The following is a 25,702-nucleotide window of genomic DNA, read 5'->3' as shown; positions in this document are numbered from 1 at the left end:
GTCCTCTCTTAACATCGTTGGTTCTTTTTGCCATTTTTCTTCCCAAAAGAGAGCTTCATCTCCTGCTCTGATTTCCCAGAAACTGTAGTTTTGTACTAGGCTTCTGTTTTCCCAGGTTTTATTCCATATGTAAGAGCCCTTTATGTTTCCAAACATTCTTATAAGATCATTTGTCTGCCACGAGTTTGCATACTTTTCTTTCGAGGTCTTAGCCCATTGAGCTTCTGGTTCTTTAACCCATCTCCACTAGAGCTTGGCTCCTAAAACTGATCTGAATTTGAAACTACTTGTAAATGCTTAGCAATGTATTCAATTCAGTAAACATACATGTTTAAGTGATGTGCATGTCTTGCAGTTAAAAACAAATGAGTTTTTCAGCTGTTTATGACCTTTTTATGTGTAGTAGAATTAATTCATTTCTCTATTTAACATACTAAAATAGATTTATTCAGTAAAATAACTCAATCACAGATGCAAAAGAAACTGATAACATAGTTCACCCCTCCTGGGCTACATCTGCCGTCTCCAAGGCTCCCAAATGGGCATGTCCTTGATTTGATTAAAAGCTCAAAATGATTGTACAGTTGAATACAAGCCTCTACAGGAAAATAGACTGTAAAAATTGATTCAGAACACTCAAATCCTTTAGGATTGACTACTCGTTCACCTCCAATGGGTTCCTGCAACCAAATACAGCTCTCGCGATGCTGGGCCCTAGTGGCTCCTAGAACTTCCACGGAGAAAATACACCTGCAAATGACCTCTGATTGCTCCCTCACCTATGCCAATGGCTTCAGCATCATCTGAATACTCAAAATCAAAAAACAATTCGTCCAAAAAGGACTTTCCTAGCCAATGTTATGGCTCATTGAAGATTTCCTCCAATTTGGCCTAAAATCACTCCAGATAACTGTAGTTAGAGTCCAGATAGGCCCACCAAATATTACGGCCCCGCCAATTTTGGCGCTCCGCCAATTTCGCCGCTAACTGACCGCCGGTTATCCGTTTTTCATAGCTGTGCATGTGAATGGGATTTCGGGCTCGGCGGTTCTGCATAGGATTTCATGCCCACCTTTAAGAACTGGCGGTTAAACTTATGTGTTAGCCCCCGACTTACTGGAATGTGACCACGTTCCAAAGGGTGGTGACCGTTGTTTATGGCGCCGACGATTATGGTAAGGCCCACGGTTCGGGGGCTGCGAACATATGTGATGGGGGCTGGCCCCTTTAGGCCTCGCCCAAACGCAATACAACCTTTTAATATTGTTAACTCCGCTAGCAGATCGAGTCCGATCCCATTGGTTTGTTGGTAAAGCGTTGTAATGTGGTTTGAGTGGTTGTGGGTTCAATTCACAACCCGATTAAATTTTTTAAACATATGTGCCCATTAATGCTGATGTCACCTTGGGCCATGTGGCGGTCTCTAGGCCTGCCATGTGGCGGCTTACCATTCGCTGCCCAAAAATAATATTCTCTGGAATATTTCAGGAATATTCTATTTTAAATTTTTTGAAAAAAAAATCAAAATTTCAATGTTATTGGGCAATTTTTTGTTTTGGCATAACTTCCTCGTACGAAGACCGTTTTTCGAACCATTCATAGCGCCGGAATCAAGAAGACGAGCTCTATTCAGTTGTTTAGGTTCAAACTAGTTCTGAGCACTTTCATTTTTGACCATTTTACAACACTTGGTTCTCAGCTCCTGATCACACCTCCCAAATGAGAAGGCTTTTGGTCCCCAAAAGCTTACTGAATCTCTGAACTGAACTATACAACACTTGAGGAACATAAATATCCTCTTCTAGTCAGCCAAAAGAGCATGCTGATGCCAAAATGTCCTGCCTTATCAACTATCATGATGCCCATCCATGGCACCTCCACTCTAGAAGAAGAGTTGCCTCCAAAATGAGAAGGCTTTTACAAACATGAAACATTTCATCATTTCTCTTCTTTACAATCTTGGAGGTCAAATTAACTTTTTCCAAGTCAATATTACATTACATGCATGGTTAAAAACAAAGTAATCAACCCTTCAAGTTAATCACGCATACATGTTTAAAATACAAGGAAATCATCATGATCCCTGTGCTCATGCATATCATTCTCATGCATGCAGTTTATCCTTCAACTTTCTCTTAAGTACAATCATAAGTACAATATCCTCGATCACATGTACATGTACTTTCAAAGCTGAAATGAATATAACTTTCGCTGTGATAGAGTGAGTCTCATACTTAGCTTTTCCATCCTGCAACTTGCATTCCCTTAACAAAGAAATGCATTCAATCAAAAGGCATGCAACTTTAATTGGACAAGAATTCTAACCATTTCTTACCAATCCATTTCAAAGGCGCTTCCTTTAACTGCACATCAATATCAACATGTGTATCATCCTGACACATATCAGTGATGGAAACTTCCTTCCCATTCTTGTCATACTCTTTCTCCAATTTCTTCAACTTTTGTGGAAGCATTGCTGGATTCAGAGTCCAACACATTTCAGCAGTATGTCCTTGCTTATGGCAATAAGTGCAACACATGTTCATCTTCTTGACAGCATGATTTGCATTGTTCAATGGAACTTTGGCTTCTTGCCTCCTTTCCTTCAAAAGTTTCCTGTATGTTGCCATTCTTTTCCAACATCTAGAAACACTATGGTTAACCAAACCACAAAAAGAACATGCAATTCTTTTCCAATGCTTATGTGGAAATTTTCCATGCTTTACATGATCAAAGGAAGTGTGATGGAAATCAGATTTATACCTTTCTCTTTCACCTTCATTACCTTCATAAGGAGGTGAATCGAAAGAAGAAGAAGCTCCCTTTGGAACACTATCAATCCCTTCAATGGTTTTAGAGCTTTCACCACTTTCTTGTTCAAGTGCATGCTTATGCACACCTTCTTCCTGCAAATAATGTTTCAAACTATTGCATTCCTCAAGGATACAACCTTGAGATAAAGAACCTGAAATGAAACTCCTTCTAGGAACTGTTTCAATTGCCTTCATGGCCGCTTTGGTACTTTCCCCATAATATTGTCCATAGCCAAGACCCAAATACTTAGGCCTTACCTCAACCATTATTGGCTCAACTATACCTTGTGAATGTTTTCCCAATCCTTTTCCTTCATATCCCATTTTGGACATCAACTTGGACCTTATGCCTCTGGTATGTTTCTCAAAAGAACCAACATAAACATTCTTATAAGAATTTGAAGATAAACTAGAATTGTTTACCTCTTCTTCAAGCTGATACTTGGCTAAGGCTTCTTTGGCAACAAGGAGTTGTGTCTCCAACTCATGCATCCTTTCCAGATTCAGGTTTGCAATATGAAGTTGGCTTTCCATTTCCTACAATTGGTCAGAAAGCAACTGCTTCTCTTCCCTCATGGAATTCAACTACTCTTGAAGTTTAGAGCTCTCCCTTTCATCCTCATACATTTCTCTCACCATATTCAACATGATGAAAAATTCTTGCTTCAAGCCTTCATCAAAGAATCTTGTGAAGGAGGATGATTTTGAGAACTCACTTATGGAAGTTGTCATTATAAAAATGAACAAAAGAGCTTCAACAAAATTCATAATCTATTAACAAATTCCTGAATCAAATGATTGCAGAGTCAAACTCTTACTCAAACAACCTATTTTGCATCAAACTTCTTGTGCTTCACGAATTGTCTTAAGGTCCTTAGGGTAAGGAAAATATCTGTTATTCCTTTTTATCTTCTCCAAGACTTATCTATTCAGTTGCTATCCCCAATCTTCTTTTCAAGCTATACAATCAAGCTATTGTGATAAAAAATTGCAAGACAGTCAAAATATCCTTGCACAAAAACAATCAAAAGACAACTACAACAGAGATTGACTGAAAAGAGCATTTATCTACTTTGCAATTGTATAACAAGAGCATTTCGAAGGCTTCCTGGCCCTTTTTAGGCTCTGTCTATAGCTTTATTTGACTGCTTTTGATACAAAGAAACAACAACATAGCTCTGATACCAACTTGATCTAAATTTGAAACTACCTATAAATGCTTAGGAAGGTATTCAATTCAGTAAACATACATGTTTAAGTGATGTACATGTCTTGCAGTTAAAAACAAATGAGTTTTTCAGTTGTTTATGACCCTTTTATGTGTAGTAGAATTAATTCATTTCTCTGTTTAACATACTAAAACAGATTTATTCAGGAAAATAACTCAACCACAGATGCAAAAGAAACTGATAACACAGTTCACCCCTCCTAGGCTACATCTGCCGGGACCAAGGCTCCCAAATGGGCATGTCCTTGATTTGATTAAAACCTCAAAATGATTGTATAGCTGAATACAAGCCTCTACAGGCAAAATAGACTGTAAAAATTGATTCAGAACACTCAAATACTTTAGGATTGACTACTGGTTCACCTCCAATGGGTACCTGCAACCCAATACAGCTCTCACAATGTTGGGCCCTAGTGGCTCCTAGAACTTCTACGGAGAAATTACACCTGCAAACAACCTCTAATTGCTCTCTCACCCATGCCAGTGGCTTCAGCATCATCTGAATACTCAAAATCAAAAAAAAAATCGTCCAAAAAGGACTTTCCTAGCCAAAGTTATGGCTCATTGAAGATTTCCTCCAATTTGGCCTAGAATCACTCCAGCTAACTGTAGTTAGAGTCCAGATAGGCCCAACAAATATGGCGGCCCCGCCAATTTTGGCGCTCCGCCAATTTCACCGCGAAATGACCGTCGGTTATCCGTTTGTCATAGCTGTGCATGTGAATGGGATTTCGGGCTCGGCGGTTCTGCATAGGATTCCGTGCCCACCTTTAAGAACTGGCGGTTAAACTTACGTGTTAGCCCTCGACTTACGGGAATGTGACCACGTTCCAAAGGGCAGTGACTGTTGTTTATGGCGCCGAGGGTTATGGTAAGGCCCACGGTTCGGGGGCTGCGGACATATATGATGGGCGCTGGCCCCCTTTAGGCCCCGCCCAAACGCAATACAACCTTTTAATATTGTTAACTCTGCTAGCAGATCAAGTTCGATCCCATTGGTGCGTTGGTAAAGCGTTGTAATGTGGTTTGAGTGGTCGTGGGTTCAATTCACAACCCGATTAAATTTTTTAAATATATGCGCCCATTAATGTGGATGTCACCTTGGGCCATGTGGCAATCTCCGGGCCTGCCACGTGGTGGCTTGCCATTTGCTGCCCAAAAAGAATATTCTCTAGAATATTCCAGGAATATTCAATTTTAAATTTTTTGAAAAAAAATTCAAAATTTCAATGTTATTGGGCAATTTTTTTTTTTGGCCTAACTTCCTCATACAGAGACCATTTTTCGAATCGTTCACAGCGCCGGAATCATGAATACGATCTCTATTCAGTTGTTTAGGTTCAAACTAGTTCTGACCACTTTCATTTTTGACCATTTTACAACACTTGGTCCTCAGCTCCTGATCAAAAACTTTACTCAGAATCTCCTGATCATCTAAGCCTAGACCCTGTGACTCTTGGGTTTACTGATAATATCCCAAGAAACAAGGGCCCATTTCTTCCTTGTTTCCTCCTTGCCCCAAAGGAAGTCTCTTTGGATATTCCTGAATTGTTGTAAGACACCTTTGGGAGCTAGGAGGGCTGATAAAAAGAAAACAGGGATTGATTGAAGAACGACCTTTGTCAGAATCAACCTACCAGCTAGGTTCAACGATCTGATAGTCCATTTTTTAACTTTATCTTGCATCTTGTTGAGCACCGGTTCCCAAATACTTTTGTGCAAAGGTCTGGCTGTAAGGGGAATTCCCATATACGTTGAAGGGAGGGAATCCCTTTGAAAGACCAGAATTTTGGAGATATTTCTCTGAATTGCAATGTTAGTATTTAAGAGAAAAAAAATTGATTTGGAGAGATTAACTTCCATACCTGTAGCTAAGGCAAAGTCATTTAGGATTTGTTTGTACACTGAAGCTTCTTTGACTGTGGGAATTTTTTGTAGCATGGTATCATCCACAAATTGTTGGTGAGTCATAGTCTGACCGTTCTCTGTTAATTGGAGGCCATTAATCTTTCCCAAGGCTTTGGCCTGTTTAATGGATCTACCGAGTCCTTCCATCATGAGGATAAAGAGAAAGGGAGAGAGTGGGTCACCCTACTTGAGGCCTCCAGAAGGAGTGAAGATCTCAAAGTGTGAGCCATTCACCAAAATAGAAAAGCTGGAAGAAGTTACTAGAGCCATAACCCATCTGACCCAGTTGTGATCGAACCCGAAAGCAGTAAGGACCTTCTTGATATAGATCCAGTTCACCTTGTCATATGCCTTAGCAATATCTAATTGCATGATCATACCAACCTACCTCTTGCTGGTTAGCGTGTGAACTACCTCGTGGGCTTGAATAATGTTATTTAGGATTTGTCTGCCTTCCACATAACCGGATTGCTCCCCTGAAATTAAAGAAGGAAGTAGAGGTTTGAGTCTGCTAGCCGAAACCTTGGATATAATCTTGTATACCACATTGCATAAAGCAATGGGTCTATACTTATCAGGAGTGAGGGTTGAATCCTGTTTCGGGATCAGGGAGATGAAGGAGGTGTTGAGGGCTTTTAGAATTGTCCTGTTTCTTCTAGAGTCCTCCACAACATTTAGAATGTCCTGTTTGACAATGTTCCAATAGGCCTTAAAAAAGCCTACATTGAAACCATCTGGTCTTGGAGCTTTGTCATTCTGCATGTCTTTAATAAACTCACTGACTTCCTCTTCGGTTACTGGTTTATTCAGGTTGAAATTGTCCTCTCTTGACACCAGCTTAGGGATATTTTTTGTAATTTCCTTATTTCATTGCTCTCTGTTTGGATTGTTTTCATTAATGATGCCTCTGAAGTGCTGTACCAACACAGCTTCGATATTCTTATGAGAGGTCTGAACCTCCCCATTCTCATTCAATATCGAAGAGATTATTTTGTGAGCTCTATTGGCCTTGGTGGATCTATGGAAAAATTTAGTATTACATTCACCTTCTTTGAGCCATTGAATTCAAGACTTTTGTCTCCAAAAGATTTCTTCTTGTTTGCATAATTTCTCCCATTCTTGCTGGTGTTTATCAGCTTGCTCACTTTTGACTTTATCAAAACCATCTGTGATCAATGCTTGATTGAGTTCATGTAGTTTGGTTTCCACAGATTTTTTGTCCACAAAAATGTTACCAAAATCCTTCTTGTTCCATTCTTTGAGTTTGAGTTTCATGTGCTTAAGTCTTTTATGTAGAAGGAACATTTTAGTGCCCTGGATCTGAAAATCTTTGGCCCACCATTTTTCAATGTTACTGATGAAATCTAGGTGGGAGAGCCAGATAATCTCAAACCTGAAGGGTCTATTCCTGGGAGAATCAATCCCCTTGATTTCTAATTGAATCGGCTAGTGATCAGAGCCTCCAAAGGGGAGAACTCTAGCTGTTATTTCTCTATTTGCGAGCACAAGCTCCTTTGAGATCAAAAACCTATCTAACTTGGAGGCGACCTGAGCCTCACCTCCTCTTTTGTTGTTCCAAGTAAAAAGACCATTATACGTTTCTGAGTCAACCAGTTTCATATCTTCTGTGAAGGTTTAGAATGCTTTGGAGTCTTTACTTAGCATTCTGGTACCTCCTTCTTTTCCGAAAGAGATTTAATCATGTTGAAATCTCCTCTGATGAACTAAGGTATTCCTTCATGTCTGCTTCTAAGATCTACGAGGGAGTTTAGGAATTTGAATTTCTCATCTATTCTTTGAGGACCATAAACATTTGTGACCAGGAAGGTATCCACAATCCCCACTGGTTGAATAATTACTGATAAATAATTTCTTGATGCCTTCGCATCTATTATGCTAACTTTTTGGGGGTTCCATAGAGTAAGGATGCCTCCCGCTATGTTCTCTCCTTTAACTTCGAGAAACTCAAATCTATTAAGCCATTTGCTATGGATTTGTTTTAATTTCTGAATGGAACATTTTGTTTCCTAAATGAAGATTATGTCTGGTGTTGCTAGTTTCATTCTGTTACTTAGCATTCTTTGTTTTATTTTACTATCTAGACCTCTGATATTCCAAGATATGAACTTCATAAATAAAGATTTGTAAAGGAGTAACTGGTTAGATCTTTCATCTTACCTGAATCTATCATTAGCTTTCCACATTCCATCAAGAACTCATTTTTCTTTTTCCTGCTCCTCTTCTTTCCTAGATTTCTAGTTGCTAATCCTGGAGTTGATTTCATAGTCTTCACACCTCTTTGCTCCTGCTTGTGAATATTTTTACCTCTATCCAACCGTCTTTCCTGAGTTTTCCATAAAAACAACCGTTGTATTCTGTTGCATTCTTCTTGAGGTAGTGAATCTATTCCTCCCTTGGTTCCTTACATCAAGAATCCTTCCAAATCCAGGTTTTCCTTATCTAGAATTTCCTGTAGTTCATGATCTTCCAGATCTATTTCACTTTGGGCCATTTCTTGGTCCATCTCCATTTCTGTTTCACTCATCAACATCTCTTTTTGATAACCAATATCTTGATATTGTTTATTGTTTTCTTCTTTCTCTTTTTCATTAGGGCCTTCCTCCTGAGATTGATTTTCCCTCATGTTCTCTTCATTCTCTTCCAGCACTTGGAACTTGTTGTGACTGACCTTCTACCCCTCGTTATGTTGTTTCTTTAGCCCCTTTTTTCCTCCTTTTCCTCTACTTGACAAACGCTTTTCGATTTGTTGTTGTATTCCAAAAGATGGTTGTTGTCACTATCATAACTCTGCTAGTTGGGATTAATTTTCCAACAGGGCATAGTTCTTGCGATAACTTATTCTAACAAACAAATAACTTTAGATGACACACTTGTAGCCTAGATTATACTCGCTCCCCTCTTCTTACTCACAAAGTAAGAAAGTAAGAACGCTCCCCTCTGCTTACTCGCAAATTAAGATAGTAAGAAAAAACTGCCCATCGGCGATGTAAGTTGTTATTGCATTAAATATCGATTATAAAGATGACAAAAAATCATAGGGCTTGTAGCAGATTTTTTAATTTCCTGAGATGTTACTGCTTCAATGGCTTCTAATTGTTTCTTCCCTTCGCGGTAATATTTTCCTCATCCATGCTTACACCATAAAGCTTAAGGTTGAATCCATTGATTTTTCTTCTGTTTTAGGTGTGTCACTGGCCATGTAGCATAGGAATAAGAAGAAGCTCGCTACTCAACTGCCACCTCTGGCTGGCAACAAACCTCTAAGTATCCCTTAGGCCGCCATGATCCAGGATTTTCTCTCCTCAACTGTCACAATCTTCCCACATTGAATGTATGCAAACCATAGTTACCAATCTCTCTCGAACTGGAGAAAAAATAACAAAAATTCGACCATCTGATTCGTATCTCAAATAATTTGGCAAAAATTTGATGTGGTTTATATGGTAAGTAATTAATCATATCCATGAAGGAAATCTGGTTCAGACTTTAACGAATATCCACATGTATTTGTTAATGTCCTCATGAGTGCAACAATATCCTCTAAATCCAAAATAAATGGTGGCAGGATCCCAACAGTAATTAATAAGTAGCGAAATTTCTTTATTTTTGTTTTTCAATTTCATGTTTCCTTCCAGGGTTCTAAGAAGGAAAAAAGAAAGAATTTGAGCTGTTTTTAAATATCTTTACATCATAGAGAAATTTTATATAAGTTTTAATATTTAATTTTTAAATGTAGATTAATTATTAGAGAAATTTTATATAAGTTTTTAATATTTAATTTTTAAATGTAGATTAATTATTAAATGAATCTACAACGATTTTAAAATTAGGGATGAATTTTTAGATTAAAGTTTTTATAAATATGTTAAAATTAGAGATAAATTTTAGATTAAGTTTTGAGTTTTGAAAATTAGGTAAAATCTGGAGGGAAGAGTGAAGTTGTGTTTTTTGTGAATTGTAATTTTGAAATTGTTTATATTGGTTAAAATAAATAGAAATGATTGAAATTTAAAAATAATTTGAAAAAAATGAACAAAAATTGTTATTGTTATGAAAAAAGATTTATATATTTTTAAATATTTAAGATATATACCATCAAATAAAAAATTATATACATTTAAATATATATTTAAATACTTAAACTATATATTATCAGTTTTTTCCTCATTGTAATTTTTTCATTAAAATTTTTATGGTATGTTATCAAATTCGTATCCATTCAAACTTAGTAACTATAATGGAAACGCAGGCGTTGGTGTAATTGTGGTAGTTAATTAAATTAACCGAAGCATACTTATGTATCTATCACTGTTGCACACATGACATGAACGTGAAAAGTAGACATGGTAATTAGGCCGATAGGCCTTCCTTTGAAACAGAGTTTCGTCGTTCTTTTCATTCTCAGGTTGACACCTGGCGTCCACATTCAGGGGCATTGGAATCTTCATCTAGAAGTAGGTTCTAGGACCCTCCCTCCCTCACCAAAACTGCTTTCCGTGGTCTGCTCTTCCACTGCTCTTCCACTACCTGCTGCAATAACTCGTCTGCCAATCTTACAGGAAATCCTGTGTTCTTTGTTTATAAGGGCGTTCGTCTGCCAATCTTACAGGAAATCCTGTGTTCTTTGTTTATAAGGGCGATGTTGTGGGTTCGACCTCGGTGATTTCTTTGTCTGATGGATAGGGATTGAGGTTGGGATTTGGGATTTGGGATTTAGCAGCCGTTCGGCCTTTCGAAGGTGTTGATGAGACCATAGATTCAAAGAATCTGCAAGATTTCTTGCTTTTCTCGAATTCAGAGAGAGAGAGGGGGCCTTGAGAGAGACTGGTTTCAGCAATTTCCTTTTCTTCCATGCCTTTTTTATGTTGGTCAATTCAACGAATTGCAAGGAGCACCTCGATCAACCTCAAGCGCTTCTGCGATAGTATGTGCTCTTGAATTATTATACACTACTTTGTTATTAATGGTAAATTCTTTTCTTGGAAGAATTTGGAGATGGTATAAAACTTTAGATTTCATTGGTAAAATTTGTTTGGAAAATGGGTCATTTCACCCTCAATTTGTTACTGGAGATCGTTTGAGCCAAAGATTTAGCCTCTCTATAGCGAATTTTGGTTATATATGGCTTGTTAGAGCTCGAAGTGTCTGTGACTTATTCAATAGCGTCCAGGACAAATTAATTTAGCATTTCAACGATGAAATTTGGCTGGAAAATGGCGGCTTTTGCTATGCAGATCAGATCAAGCTATTTTTAAGGATTTTAGACACTTACGGCTGTTATATTTCTCAGCTGCTATATTTCGTTAAACGCTTTAAAGGATAGGCTATCGAGCTTATGCTCGAACAGCGCAACACTCAGTAGAAAGGAACTTAGGGCCAAGTGCTGTATTTTCTTAGTTGAATATGTCCTTTTCAACTTGTGTTCAAACTTTATAATACAAATATTTATCTGTGCAAGGTATTAACTGCAAGAGTCTATTTTGTGTAAAACTTTTTGTTATGTCTTTGAATGGGATACATCCTGATTGGAGAAATTTGCTGACGTCTCTATACTTATTTTCTCATCCATCCACCACACTAAATATAGACCAAAACTAAAGGTTATAGCAGCGGTGCGTCGCAGGATTCGAGTTTAGCGCATTTTGCGAAAATGACTATGGGATTCTTCCCAGGGACTTCGGGGTCATATGGGCCGCAAACCCTAAATCCTGCATCTGCTTCTGCTAGAGTCTTTTGAAACAAAACGTTACAAATTACTGAGAAAGCAGTTTAAAGTTAGCAGCGATGGGGGTTTCGAGACACCACCTTCCTTTATTTCTCACAATATGACAGAGTAGGTGAAATGCCCGAACTGGACTGATTTTTATTTAATAATTGGACGAGGGTCTTTCAGTGCAAGAAGCTTCCGCCAGAGACGTCTTCCTCCCTTCACTTGCTTCGGGCTTCCACTTCAAAGGTATTTCCAAGGTAAATATCGTTATACTCAGCTATGTAATTTCTGAACTTTATCTCAATTTTACCGTCAAATTTTGTCCCTTCACACTCCTACATTGTTTTCCTTTCAGCCACAAACCCTAAATCCTACATTTGCTTCTGCTAGAGTCTCTTGAAATTACTGTTATTTCTTTTAAATGAATCTATGAAACCATAGGTTGCTTAATTTTTTACTCGCGCCAAATGTCTCTGCCTCTGAGGATTAACTTATCTTCTAAATTTGAGTTAAATGCCCTCTTCTTCTTGCTTAGATTATTAACACTGTTTTCTTTTCAGCCACAAACCTTAAATTCTTCTTCTACTATAGTCTTTTGAAACATCTATGGAAACATAGGTTGCTTAAATTTTTACTAGCGCCGGATGTCTCTGCGTTTGAAAGATTAACCTATCTTATAAATTTGAGTTAAATGCCCTCTGAGATATCTCTGCGTCTCACAGGGTTAACCTGTTTCTTCTAAATTTAAATTTGAAGACCTCTCATTCAATCAAGATAGCTTTAAGTTTTCTTTAAAATAAAAAATGATTTTAACCTAAATTTACAAAAATCACCGTATTCTGCCTGATCATTGCTGATATTGCCTCCAGTTTACATTTAAGTTCATACTAACTCCAATGGCTATTATAGCCGGTAATTAAGCTACACAAATAAAGCAGTTCAATACAAATGTTGTTATGGGATTTGAGGTTTATTTGAAATTGCTAAAATCTTTTGCAGATACTCAATTTCATGACAGTGGCTTGGATGAGCTTGAAGGTGCAACAGATCCAAAAAAGTCTTTGTTAGAGGCAAGGCAGTTGGTTAGTCTTTTATTAAACAACCATCCAAGACGCTTGTTCAAGGGCCGTGTCTTCCCCTGTTTCTGCCGCTTCTGGAAGGAAGGCGTGCTGTTGTAATCTGGATCGTTGTCTGGAATCTACAACACCAGCAGTTCCTCTTCAGTATCTGCCCAAGGTACTTGCTTTGAAACCCTATTGTGATGAGCCTCCAGTCTATTTCCGATAATTTTCTAGTATTCCAAGTGTATTTATTTTATCCCTAGTAATGTTAGGCTTGTTTATTAATAAATAGTTTATTTTGGACAGACAAACCTCAGTTGAGTCCTGAACATGCTCTGTTTTTTTTTGCAGGTCCCCTGGTGAGGAGAGTGATGCAAGTGATGATTATAGAGATACAGGTAGTGAAGGTAGTAGTAGTAGCGATGAAGCAGAGTGAGACTCAAAATATGGTGTGTTATGAAACTAGCTCACAAAAAGATAGAAAAGAGAGATCCACGCCTTAGAATTCAGCCTCTTCGAGGGGGCAACCTCCTTTACATTACATAAATGAACAATTCTTGGATGATACAAATGAAAAACCTCCTTTCTATATATAGGAGTCTAAGTGGTCCCAATACAATCAAAGCCTACATAACAATAATATTGTAGGGCACAAAAATAACAATGAGGGATTCTATGTGGCATAATAGTAACAATATGGGGGTAATAGGGGCACAAAAATATAAATAGGGGGTATAACTACAATAGTAATGGGGTAATCACTAGTATTATAGGGACCCAACATGCCCCTCTCCTTCAAAAAAGTGTTGTCCTCAACGCTTGAGCAGTTCTGGATACTTCTGCATAAAATTCTCATCCTCCCATGTGGAATCTTCAGCGGATAAGTTCTTCCACTTGATAAGATACTCTGAAATTGATCGATTTCGTAGCTGTCGAGTTCTTTTTTCTGTGACTGCTTCCGGTTCCAATATAATTTTTCCTTCCTCGTCAAGTTCTGGCAATATTTTTGAATTGGGAGCTTGTCACCTATAACCTTCTTTAAACATGAAACATGGAAAACTGGGTGCAATCGAGAAGCTGCAGGAAGCTCCAATTTGTATGCCATAGTACCAATCTTTTCCAACACCTTGTACGGACCATAATACTTTGGTGATAATTTATTATCCTTCTTAGCTTGCTTTAGGGACATTTGCTTATATGGTTGTAGCCGTAGGAATACCCAATCACCTACATCAAAACTTCTTTCACTGCGATGTTGATCTGCCTGTTGTTTCATTCTATTTTGTGCCAACACGAGGTTATCCTTTAAGAGTTGGAGGACTTGTTGTTGATGTTCGATGTGATGTTCCACTGCCTGAACCTTAGAATTTTCTCTTAAATATGATGTGATGGATGGTGGTTGATACCCATAAAGTGCCATAAATGGGGTCATTTTTGTTGCTGTATGGAAGGAAGTGTTATACCACCATTCAGCCAGAGGCAACCATTTGACCCATTGTGTCTGTTTATCAGATACAAAGCAACGAAGATATCCTTCCAAACATTTGTTTACTATCTCAGTTTTCCCATCAGATTGAGGATGATAAGATGAGCTATGAGCTAACTGAGTACCAAGACAAGAAAATAATTCTGTCCAAAAATTTCCAGTGAAAATGGGATCTCTGTCACTTACAATAATCTTTGGGTTTCCATGTAGCTTTTGAACTGTTTCCATAAATGCAGTAGAAACTGTACTGGCTTTAAATGGATGTGATAATGCACAAAAGTGTGCATACTTGGTAAGTCTGTCAACTACCACCATGATGACACTCTTTCCCTCAGACTTGGGTAAACCTGTGATAAAATCCATTGAAACCTCCTCCCAACGTTGGCTTGGAATGGATAAAGGTTGTAATAGACCCGGTGTCTTAATTGTTTCAACTTTATTTTGCTGGCAAACCAAACATTCCGCCACAAACTTTTGAATATCTGATTTAAGGCCATCCCAAAAAAATTCCTTCTTAACCCTGTGGTAAGTTTTTAAAAATCCTGAGTGCCCTCCTAAGGGAGAAGTGTGCAATTCCATAAGAATCTTTTGTTTTAGCTGGGAATTCTTACAGAGGTATAAGCGATCTTTGTACCATAACGAATCATTTTTCCAGCTAAATGTATCAGAAGTACTGGAATCTTGTTGTAGCTTTCGAATAAGTGCCCACACTTCTTCGTCATTCTTCCATTCCTCCCTTGCTTCGTTTATCCAATCTGGTTGGATAATAGAAATGGCACACAACAATGCTTCCACATCCTCATCCTTTCTTGAGAGTGCATCTGCCACCACATTTTGCTTCCCTTTTTTGTAGATGATTTCAAAGTCATAACCCAACATCTTTGTGACCCACTTTTGTTGCTCTTCAGAGGATAATCTTTGTTCTAAAAAGTATTTAAGGCTATCATGATCCGTTTTTACCTTGAAGTGTCTTCCCATTAGGTAGGGTCGCCATTTCTTAAGTGCATGGAGTATTGCCAACATTTCCTTCTCATAAATAGCTTTGCTTAAAAACTTTCCCTTGATTGGACGACTTTCAAAAGCAATGGGTCTTTCATCTTGCATTAGAACAGCACCAATTCCATTTCCTGAAGCATCACATTCCACAATAAAGGTTTTTGTGAAGTCCGGTGTAGCTAAGACCGGTGCTTGGCACATTGCCTCTTTAAGATGTTCAAAGGCCTTTGTTGCTTCCGAAGTCCATGAAAATGAATCTTTCTTCAATAATGTTGTTAGAGGTGCTGCTATTCTCCCATAATTCTTAACAAACTTGCGATAATACCCTGTCAACCCAAGAAATCCTCGCAGATGCTTTATGGATGTGGGGATTTTCCATTCCTTAATGGCTTTAATTTTGCTAGGGTCTACCTTAACTCCTTCATGAGATACAATATGACCCAAATATTCCACCTCCTGGACTCCAAAGAAACATTTGGATCTTTTTGCATATAATTGTTTCTCCTCCAATAGTTGTAGCACCCTGTCAACATGTTCAACATGATCCTTCCAAGACTTGCTGTAGATTAGTATATCATCAAAAAATACTAACACAAATTTTCTAAGGAATGGTTTGAAAATTGAATTCATCAAACCTTGAAATGTTGAAGGTGCATTGGTAAGGCCAAAAGGCATGACCAAAAATTCATAATGACCCTCATGAGTTCTAAATGCCGTTTTTGGAATGTCTTCAATCTTCATTCTGATTTGATGATATCCCGAACGAAGATCCAACTTGGTGAAGTAAATTGATCCATGCAATTCATCCAGTAATTCATCAATAACAGGAATGGGGAACTTATCTTTAATAGTGAGCTTGTTGAGCTCCCTATAATCTGGACACATGCGCCATGATCCATCCTTCTTGTGCACCAATACTACTGGAGCTGAGAAAGAACTTTGACTCGGTTGAATTATACCAGCCTCTAGCATTTCTGCAACCATACGTTCAATTTCACTTTTTTGGACATATGGATATCTGTACGGCCTGATGTTTGGAGGAACACTTCCTGGAATCAGATGAATAGCATGATCATGATCACGCATAGGTGGGAGACCTTTGGGAGTCTCAAATACCTTGGAATGATTGTCCAGGACTTTTTGGAGATCTGGAGAAATAGATGATTCCAATGTGGAAACATCTAGCGAACATAATTGTGCAATTACACCTCTTTGCTCCTTTTTTAGAAGCTTTGTCATGCCATTAGAGCTGATTATCTTTCCTGGTTTCCCTGCAATACCCCTTAATTCAACTTCCTTTCCTTCCACAGAAAATTTCATGAAAAGTTCTTGAAAATTAAAAGCTATTGTACCCAAGGATTGTAGCCATTGGACTCCTAGTACAACATCAGCACCTCCCATTGGAATGGAAAGCATTGGGCTAGTCAATACATATTCTCCCATGGATAGCTTGATATTATGGCACTTTCCAGAACAATTTATTGTTCCTCCATTTGCAATCATCACTTGACACTCTGGTGCTGGATATAGGAAGCAATTCAATTCTTTTGCTACCCTACAATGAATAAAATTGTGGGTGCTTCCTGAATCAATCAACACTATTACCTTTTTCTTCTTGATTTGTCCTTCTATCTTGATGGTTTGAGGAGTGGTAATTCCCGCCAATGCATTACAAGATATGGTCGGATTTATTTGTTCTTCATCTAGGCTTTGTTCCTGGAATATATCCTCTTCTTTTGACCTTTCTTGCTCCTTTTCTTCTTCCTCTTCACAATCTATGTAGAATAATTTCTTCTCAGCACACTTATGACCTTTTGTGTATTTGCTATCACAATTGTAACAAAGCCCTTTTGCTCTTTTTTCTTCCAATTGTTGTGGTGTCAACCTTGTAGGTTGTGGAAGACTATGGGCAACAACACTTCCGTCTTTATAGTTGTGAATGGTATGCTTCCTAGTTGCCATAATTTTGCTTTCCATTTTTCTTGCTAACCTGAATGCCTTCTCTAATGAATCAGGTTCCCAAAGGCGCACATCATGTTCCTTTAAAGACCCTATGAACACATCAATCCTATGCTCCTCTGGAATATCTTTTACCCTTATGTTCAATTTTTGGAACTCCTCAATGTGCTCCATTATTGAACCCTTTTGTTTGAGACTTATCAATTGGCTAAAAAAAGTGTTGCTTTTTGTATCCTCATAATGTGCTATCAATTCTTCCGTAAAAATTGCCCAAGTGATAAATTTTTTACGAGAACAAAGCCATTGATACCATACAAACTGATTTGGTTCCAAATATAAAGTTGCCATACGTACCTTTTGTGTGTTTTGCACATTATTGAGATCGAAGAATTGCTCCATCTGTAATATCCATGTGGCGGGATCCTTGCCATCAAACTTCCTCATATCGATTTTTGGAACATGGTGAGTCTTCGATCCAACATTAGAGTCTATGGAATCATGATTAACATTTCTTTTGTTCTCATCATGAGTTTCCTTTACTACCTTTTCACCATTAGTGACCCTTTCTTGTAGCAACTTCTTCAATTCATCCATCTTATCATCCATGCCATCAATTTTAGCATCCATGCCATTCACCTTAGCTTCCATGCCATCCATCTTAGCTTCCATGCCCTTTATCTTAGATTCCATGCCATTTACCTTAGCTTCTGTTAGTTTTTGTGAGCGTGACATTTGTTGCACTTGTTCTTGTAATTTTGATATATCATGTAGCATTTCTTCCTCTTCTTCATGAGTCATGCTAGAGCTTTCAGGTTCCTTACTAGGTGTTTGCATTTTCTTTCCTCGGGGCATCAGTTACCGATAATAATGTTTTACTATGCCCTTTGAATTCCGTTAAACCAAGATTACACAAAAATTTAAAAAAAAAAACTACACAACTTTTTTTCACTTTATAGAAGCCTGATATTGAATCTGATGTATCTCTGTAATTTCGGATCATCCAATTCTGAAAATGCTACCTGCAGTAGCCTTCTGCGTCCTCTTTCCAATGCCACAAGTCTGAGCCAAATTGGATTCTCCAAGGAAGAGTTATGTGAAATCTCCCACAGTGACTTGCTTTTAGACTGTTTCAGTAGAGCGAACTTGTACGACGTGCCACGAGTCACTGTTTCAACCTTTGAATCTAAAACACACATACAAGAAACTACAGTCCGTCCTCTTTCTGTACCTTTTTACGAAATTTCAATCCGATCCTCAGAGAGAGAGTTATGACGATTTTCCCCAGGTCACCTGTTTTGAATGTAATTCAGGAGTCTGCAAAAAGGCCAACTTCCTCAGATCATATCTCCGAAAATATCGCGCGAAAAGCTCTGAAATTTAGACCCAAGGTTTAGTGCCAATTCTTCTCAAATGGGTTTTTTTTTGCGACTTCTGAAACATTACAGAGAAAAAGTTATAGCGAAAATTCCACGATGACCTGTTTGGAGCAGCGAAACCCTAGAATCCAAAGCTCTGATACCAAATGTTATGAAACCAGCTCACAAAAAGATAGAAAAGAGAGATCCACGCCTTAGAATTCAGCCTCTTCGAGGGGGCAACCTCCTTTACATTACATAAATGAACAATTCTTGGATGATACAAATGAAAATACCTCCTTTCTATATATAGGAGTCTAAGTGGTCCCAATACAGTCAAAGCCTACATAACAATAATATTGTAGGGCACAACAATAACAATGATGGGCTTCTATGTGGCATAATAGTAACAATATGGGGGTAATAGGGGCACAACAATATAAATAGGGGGTATAACTACAATAGTAATGGGGTAATCACTAGTATTATAGGGACCCAACATGGTGGGGCAATAGAAGTCACTCTAAAGCCGCACAAAAAGGCTTTTCTAGTGATGATGGTGAAGGAAGCAGTTGCCCTTCATTTCAATATTTTGAGCGAGCAACTCCATATAGTCGTGAACCTCTGGCTGACAAGGTAAGATTCGGTTATGCATTTATTTTGAGGAATGTTTTATTTCATGGTGTAGTTTCAATTGCGAGGTTAAAATTAATATCTGTTAACTGGATGTTGCAGATTGGAGATCTTGCCAAGGACTTTCCACAGCTGAAAACCTTAAGAAGCATTGATCTGTTGCCAATCAGTTGGCTATCGGTTGCTTGGTATGCCATCAATTATACTTGTGCAATCCTTGATTAAGTTGGTGTGGAGGCCAGTTAGTTATTAAGCATTCCTGTTCTATTGGATTTTGTTCAATGCGATCAGTAACGTCTAGATGAATTTTCATTATCTACCGCTATCTAATTAAAACAAGAATTTCCTTACAGGTACCCGATATACAGGATACCAATAGGTCCAACCTTGCGAGACCTGGCTGCCTGCTGCCGGCAAATTAAATAGGATCTATTGTAATTGTAAACTCACCATATTGAATCTGTACCTTCTATATTAAAAGCTGATTATTTGTGTTTATTTATCACTGTATTTGAAGCTACAGAAAAAGCATTGGGATGAGATGGCCCAACAGAGATTAAAATTACTAACAGGCTATAGCTTGTTCGTCCCACAGTATAATTTCTGCAGATTTTAATTTGGTGAGGCTGTGGCATGCTTAGGTATGGGGCAGGGATGAGATGTCATGATTTATAGAAGCAGATTTTAAGCTGGTGAGGCTGTGGCATAGGTATGGGTAGGGATGAAATATGATTTATGGAAGCAGATTTCAAGTTGGTGAGGCTTTGGCATGCTTAGGCATACGGCAGGGATGAGATGTCAAGGAAAAATGGGGTTGTGAATAGAAATGTTGTAGATTAGTTAGTTTGTGTGAGGTTTAGTCCCATAGATTATTAATTCAAATCTTAAGGAGAAGTGTTACAAGGACCAGGCCATTTTTACAAAAAAGAACAAACTGAACAGATAATGGAAATCAATTTCTAAGAAAAAGAAAGAAGAAACTGAGCAGATAATGGAAATCAATATATATATATATATATATATATATATATATATATATATATATATATATAGATATATATATATATATATATTGATTTCCATTATCTGCTCAGTTTCTTCTTTCATTTTCTTAGAAATTGATTTCCATATCTGTTCAGTTTGTTCTTTTTTGTAAAAATGGCCTGGTCCTTGTAACACTTCTCCTTAAGATTTGAATTAATAATCTATGGGAGTAAACCTCACACAAACTAACTAATCTACAACATTTCTATTCACAACCCCATTTTTCATTGATAGATAGATATATATATATCTATATATATATATATATATAGAGAGAGAGAGAGAGAGAGAGAGAGAGATATGCGAACTCTAGATTCTAGAAGCACCATTACCAACATGGCTAATTGCATCCTTATTGTCTGCATGGAAAAGTGATGTAGAAAAAGATGATTAGAAGGTATAGTCCATTTAACAATTTAGCCAAATATATCACTGTGAAAGAATTTCAAAATTCAAATTCTGATGTGTGATTTAAGGATGTGATCTGAAGTACTTGATTTCTCCTATGTTAGGGAAATTTTATTATGTAATTGGAAAGAAATATCATATGACTATCTTTGTAAATATTGCATAAGCTCGTTCTGAAAAAAAATTGTTGTTGAAGGCAAAAGAGAAGTCTGGCATCACTTTGAATCCAAGATTGGAATTTGTCATGTGTTGGTCCATCTCTCAGTGTCCGGAATATGCCATTGTAAACTTTAATTAATTTAAAGCTAAATGCAGATCCATGAAGAAAAATATTCCTGGTGAATGAAAACACTGTTTACTAGGAAAAACAAAGGCAACATGATAACATTCATTGAGATGGAAAATTCTCCTAAGAGAACAGAATCACATTAGCAAGGCAAATTAAATAGGATCACCATCTAATTTTATTTTAACTCACCATATTGAATATACACCTTTTTAAAAGCTGATTATTTATGTTTATTTATCATTGCATTTGAAGCACCAGCAAACGTTTTGGGATGAGACGACCCAACCGAGATTAAAATTACCAACAGGCCATAGCTTGTTCATCTCACAGTTAAATTTCTGCAGATTTTAAGTTGGTGAGGCTGTGGCATGCTTAGGTATGGGGCAGGGATGGGACATGATTTATAGAAGCAGATTTTAAGCTGGTGAGGCTTTGGCATGCTTAAGTATGGGGCGGGGATGAAATGTCATGATTTATTGAAGCCGATTTTAAGTTGGTGAGCCTGGCTTCGGTATGGGGCAGTGATGAGACATGATTAATAGAAGCAGATTTTAAGCTGGTGAGGCTGTGGCATGCTTAGGTATGGGGCAGGGATGAAATGCTATGATATATTGAAGCAGCCTTTAAGTTGGTGAGGCTGTGGCATGCTTAGGTATATGGCAGGGATGAGATGTTATGATTTATGGAAATATTTGTATATATAGATTTTTGTTCCATAGGTATTTATAAGATAGTAAACAGAAAAGTTAAAATGGGTCAGTGAATAAAAGTCTCAATTATTTATGAGGTGTAGATTAGCTCAAATTTTATTAAAAAAGATTACAAAGGCCGATCCATTTCTACAACGAAGAACAACCTGAACAAATAAAGAGAATTCATTTTCCTCTGTTTTGAAAAAAAAGGACTCTCTTCCGCCAATATAGCAGAATATATATATATATATATATATATATATATGTGCGCACTATTTGAACAATCCATCTCCATAGAATTACCAGCATGGCTAATTGCATCTTTATTGTTTGCATGGCGAAGTGATGTTGGAAAAGATGACTAGAAAGGATAATCCATTTAACAATTTAGCCAAATATATCACTGCGAAAGAATTTCAAATTCTGATTGTGATTTAAGGATGTGATCTGAAGTGCTTGATTTCTCTTTTGTTAGGGAAATTTTATGTTGAAAATTGAAAAGTAATATCATATGACTGTCATTGTAAATCTTGTATAACCTTTATCGGCAGTTTGCATTTTGCATTTTAGGATTTTGATATCTTCTGTTATGAACCCTGTATTTTTAACAACACAATGTTTTCTAGCTGTTCTGTCATTGGCTCTTCATTGATAATAGGAATAATTCTTGGTTTCACAGACATTCATGAAAGGATGGAGGGATTCTGAAGCCAAATCCATGCCCTTCTTCAGTCTTGGTGATCTGTGGGAGTCATTCAACGAGTGGAGTGCATATGGTGCTGGAGTACCGATAGTGTTGAATAGAAGCGACACTGGTATGCAGTATTATGTACCGTCTCTTTCTTTCGTTCAACTTTACACTCACCTTTCTGGACCTAATATTGGCACCAGGTAGATTATCCAATTCACCAGTTATTTTCATAGCAAGTCATGTCAAAGGGAGGTTCCTTAAATTTTTCGTAAATCTGACCACAGCTGAATGCTTTTGTATAATAATAATATGGTAAATAAGGCATAATATACACCGTAGCTCCTGTTGTTTTAACTTTAACAATTTATCTCCTGTTGTTTAACAATTTTTTTTGGAGAAATCTATCTTTGCAAACGATTCTGCTCTAATGTTGCTCCAGACGATGAAAATATTGCATGCTTCGGCGGCTCTCTATATCAGTTGTGTCATATCTGAGACAAGATTTTTCCTGTCACAATTCAGTGTTAATGGACATGTCTTTCATTCGAGCAATATCATTTAAAACTTGATAACGTTTGGACACGTGATTCATGCTGGCTCAGTTGAGTCCTGAACATGCTCTGTTTTTTTTGCAGGTCCCCTGGTGAGGAGAGTGATGCAAGTGATGATTATAGAGATACAGGTAGTGAAGGTAGTAGTAGTAGTGATGAAGCAGAGTGAGACTCAAAATATGGTGGGGCAATAGAAGTCACTCTAAAGCTGCACAAAAAGGCTTTTCTAGTGATGATGGTGAAGGAAGCAGTTGCCCTTCATTTCAATATTTTGAGCGAGCAACTCCATATAGTCGTGAACCTCTGGCTGACAAGGTAAGATTCGGTTATTCATTTATTTTGAGGAATGTTTTATTTCATGGTGTAGTTTCAATTGCGAGGTTAAAATTAATATCTGTTAACTAGATGTTGCAGATTGGAGATCTTGCCAAGGACTTTCCACAGCTGAAAACCTTAAGAAGCATTGATCTGTTGCCAATCAGTTGGCTATCGGTTGCTCGGTATACCATCAATTATACTTGTGCAATCCTTGATTAAGTTGGTGTGGAGGCCAGTTAGTTATTAAGCATTCCTGTTCTATTGGATTTTGTTCAATGCGATCAGTAACGTCTAGATGAATTTTCATTATCTACCGCTATCTAATTAAAACAAGAATTTCCTTACAGGTACCCGATATACAGGATACCAACAGGTCCAACCTTGCGAGACCTGGCTGCCTGCTTCCTAACTTTTCATTCCCTTTCAACTCCACTAAAAGGTTTGATTCATCTGTTTTCTATTTTCTTTCCCTCCATCTTGTTGCTACTTTGTTCACATAGTTTTCATATCAGTAAAGCATGTTGATGCTTTTTGAATTCTGATTTTCTCACTCCGCATTTGATCTCTAACTGATGTTTTGGCAGATGGTGGCAGTATTCATGTAAGTACTGGAGGGAAAAGTGTTCCTGTCACTCCGATAAGCAATTCTGGGGGTTCTCCAAAGATAGCTTTACCAGTATTTGGTCTAGCTTCTTACAAGTTGAAGGGGACAGTGTGGAGTACTAATGGCAACTGTGAACGACAGCAGGCTAACTCTTTGTTTTAGTCAGCTGATCAATGGTTGAGATTACATCAGGTGAAACATCCAGATTATGATTTTTTCCTTTCACATGGTTCTTCATATGGAGGATAAACTAGGAACATCCATAACAATGGGGTTTTTGTTGAAACGAAAGAATCAGTTGGGTAATGAATGGCTTTTCTTTATTATAGCCATTAGTAAGGAAAAATACCAAGAGTCAGTGGAGTGTGTCAACAAGCAAGTTGAGGGTTGTTCACAAATCTTCGTCTATGATCTCCTCAATATAGTCAAAAGATAAAAATATAAACATTCTCAAAAAGTTCTGCAATAGAAAATGAAAAAATGCGAGTCAAAACTCGTACCAAAAGGGTATATTTAAGAGAGAATGGGTTTTTGGGTAAACCTTTGGCTTGTCTGCTGTAAGAGAAAATTGATGGAAAAAAAAGTGAAAAGAAAAGAAGAATTGCCATTTGTTAAATAGGAGGAAGAGGAAATGCTGAAGGAGATGAAGTGTCCTGCATTCCAAACTCTATGTCAGCACGGCAATGCCATAAACCATTGCAGGTTGAATTTTAAGTCGTGCAATTTTTTCTCTTCCTTTGATTTCAATTCAGGTACGCTCGTTCTCTGGGACGAAAGTTCATGGATGTGGTTGCAGACGACTATCATCCAATTTAGACTGCTTGAGTAGATATTTAATTTAAATCCAAACTTTTGACATGAAAACACTGATTTGTGATGATGGGCTGACAATGGATATTGTCTAGAGTGGTTTCTGAAAAGCTGCGTGCCCAGTGGTGGCAATTGCTATTACTGTGAGAGCATTCGTTGGTTTTTGAGTAATTGTTGAGAGCATTTGAGTATTTTCTCCAAGGGATTTTCGCTACATTAAAACAAATTGTGGCTAGTGTAGGATCAACTTTTGTCCTATCAGGTTCTCTTTGGAGTTGACGGATTAAGAAAATAAGAAAAAAATGAAAAGAAAACCTTTGATTCTGAGTCAATATTAAGATATTTTGTGTCAATTTGCTTCCAATGTTTGATGAATGATTTGATTTTCTTCAACGTGATTAGAAAAGTAGTTTTTTTTAATAGTGATCAAAGCATGACGTGAGTTATCTAATTATTTTTTCAAAATTTCCAGTAGTTAATTATTGGGGATGACTAAGTTGCAGAGAGAGCTTTATGTCGATCATATGATTGTTATTGTGTTATACGTCAAGGTGGGAGAAAAAGAAAAGTAAAAGATCAAAATTATGAGAATTTAGCATGAACATTATTTTCATTTTTTTGAGTTGTATGATCAACTATTGTTAGGTGAGTGTTCTCATAGTTGACTGTAAAGATGGTTGAAGTACTGGGCTTAGTGGCTTGCTATGTTTGTATTGCTTTGATATATATTTGAAATTATTCAGTGCTGTTCATTTGTCATACTTTGGACATACCTTGGGCGGATATATCTTTTCATTCAAGGAAATGTTTAGGAAAAGTATTATGTTGCTGGAGTTGTGAATTGAGATTTTAAGAAGTTGCTTGGGGCTATTGTGGATATAATAAATTATACTGATAGTTTGGAATGTAAAGGAATTTTGCTTTAGAAACATAGAATAGATATGGTATCTCAAACTCAGAGTGATGCCCGTGGATTCTCAATTTCATGCTTTCTCATCTCAGGAATACCGCAGGCATAGAGTAGGTGGAACTTTCTAATTGGGTCTATAATTACATTTTAATTAAACCGTGGTCACCCCTCTTGGCATGATGTGGTTCTTCTTTCACTGGATGATCACATTGTCA

At 37.5% G+C, this 25,702-nt stretch overlaps 1 pseudogene across 1 annotated transcript; it reads left to right on the top strand.

The window, feature by feature from the left end:
• Positions 1 to 12,576: 12,576 nt before the first annotated feature.
• Positions 12,577 to 24,031, top strand: LOC149210568 (uncharacterized; annotated as a pseudogene). Its single transcript, XR_016253114.1, has 9 exons — positions 12,577 to 12,592; positions 12,680 to 12,854; positions 13,093 to 13,173; positions 19,029 to 19,173; positions 19,273 to 19,358; positions 22,930 to 23,160; positions 23,260 to 23,345; positions 23,511 to 23,602; positions 23,748 to 24,031. The product of XR_016253114.1 is annotated as an uncharacterized LOC149210568 (transcript).
• Positions 24,032 to 25,702: the final 1,671 nt, after the last annotated feature.

This window comes from Pinus tabuliformis, chromosome 1_2, assembly GCF_031772625.1.
Source record: "Pinus tabuliformis cultivar Carrire ecotype Pingquan chromosome 1_2, CPIR1, whole genome shotgun sequence".
Classification (NCBI taxonomy): Eukaryota; Viridiplantae; Streptophyta; class Pinopsida; order Pinales; family Pinaceae; genus Pinus; species Pinus tabuliformis.
The sequence above is the reverse complement of the archived record's forward strand: the minus strand, read 5'-3'. Positions and strand labels throughout refer to the sequence as shown.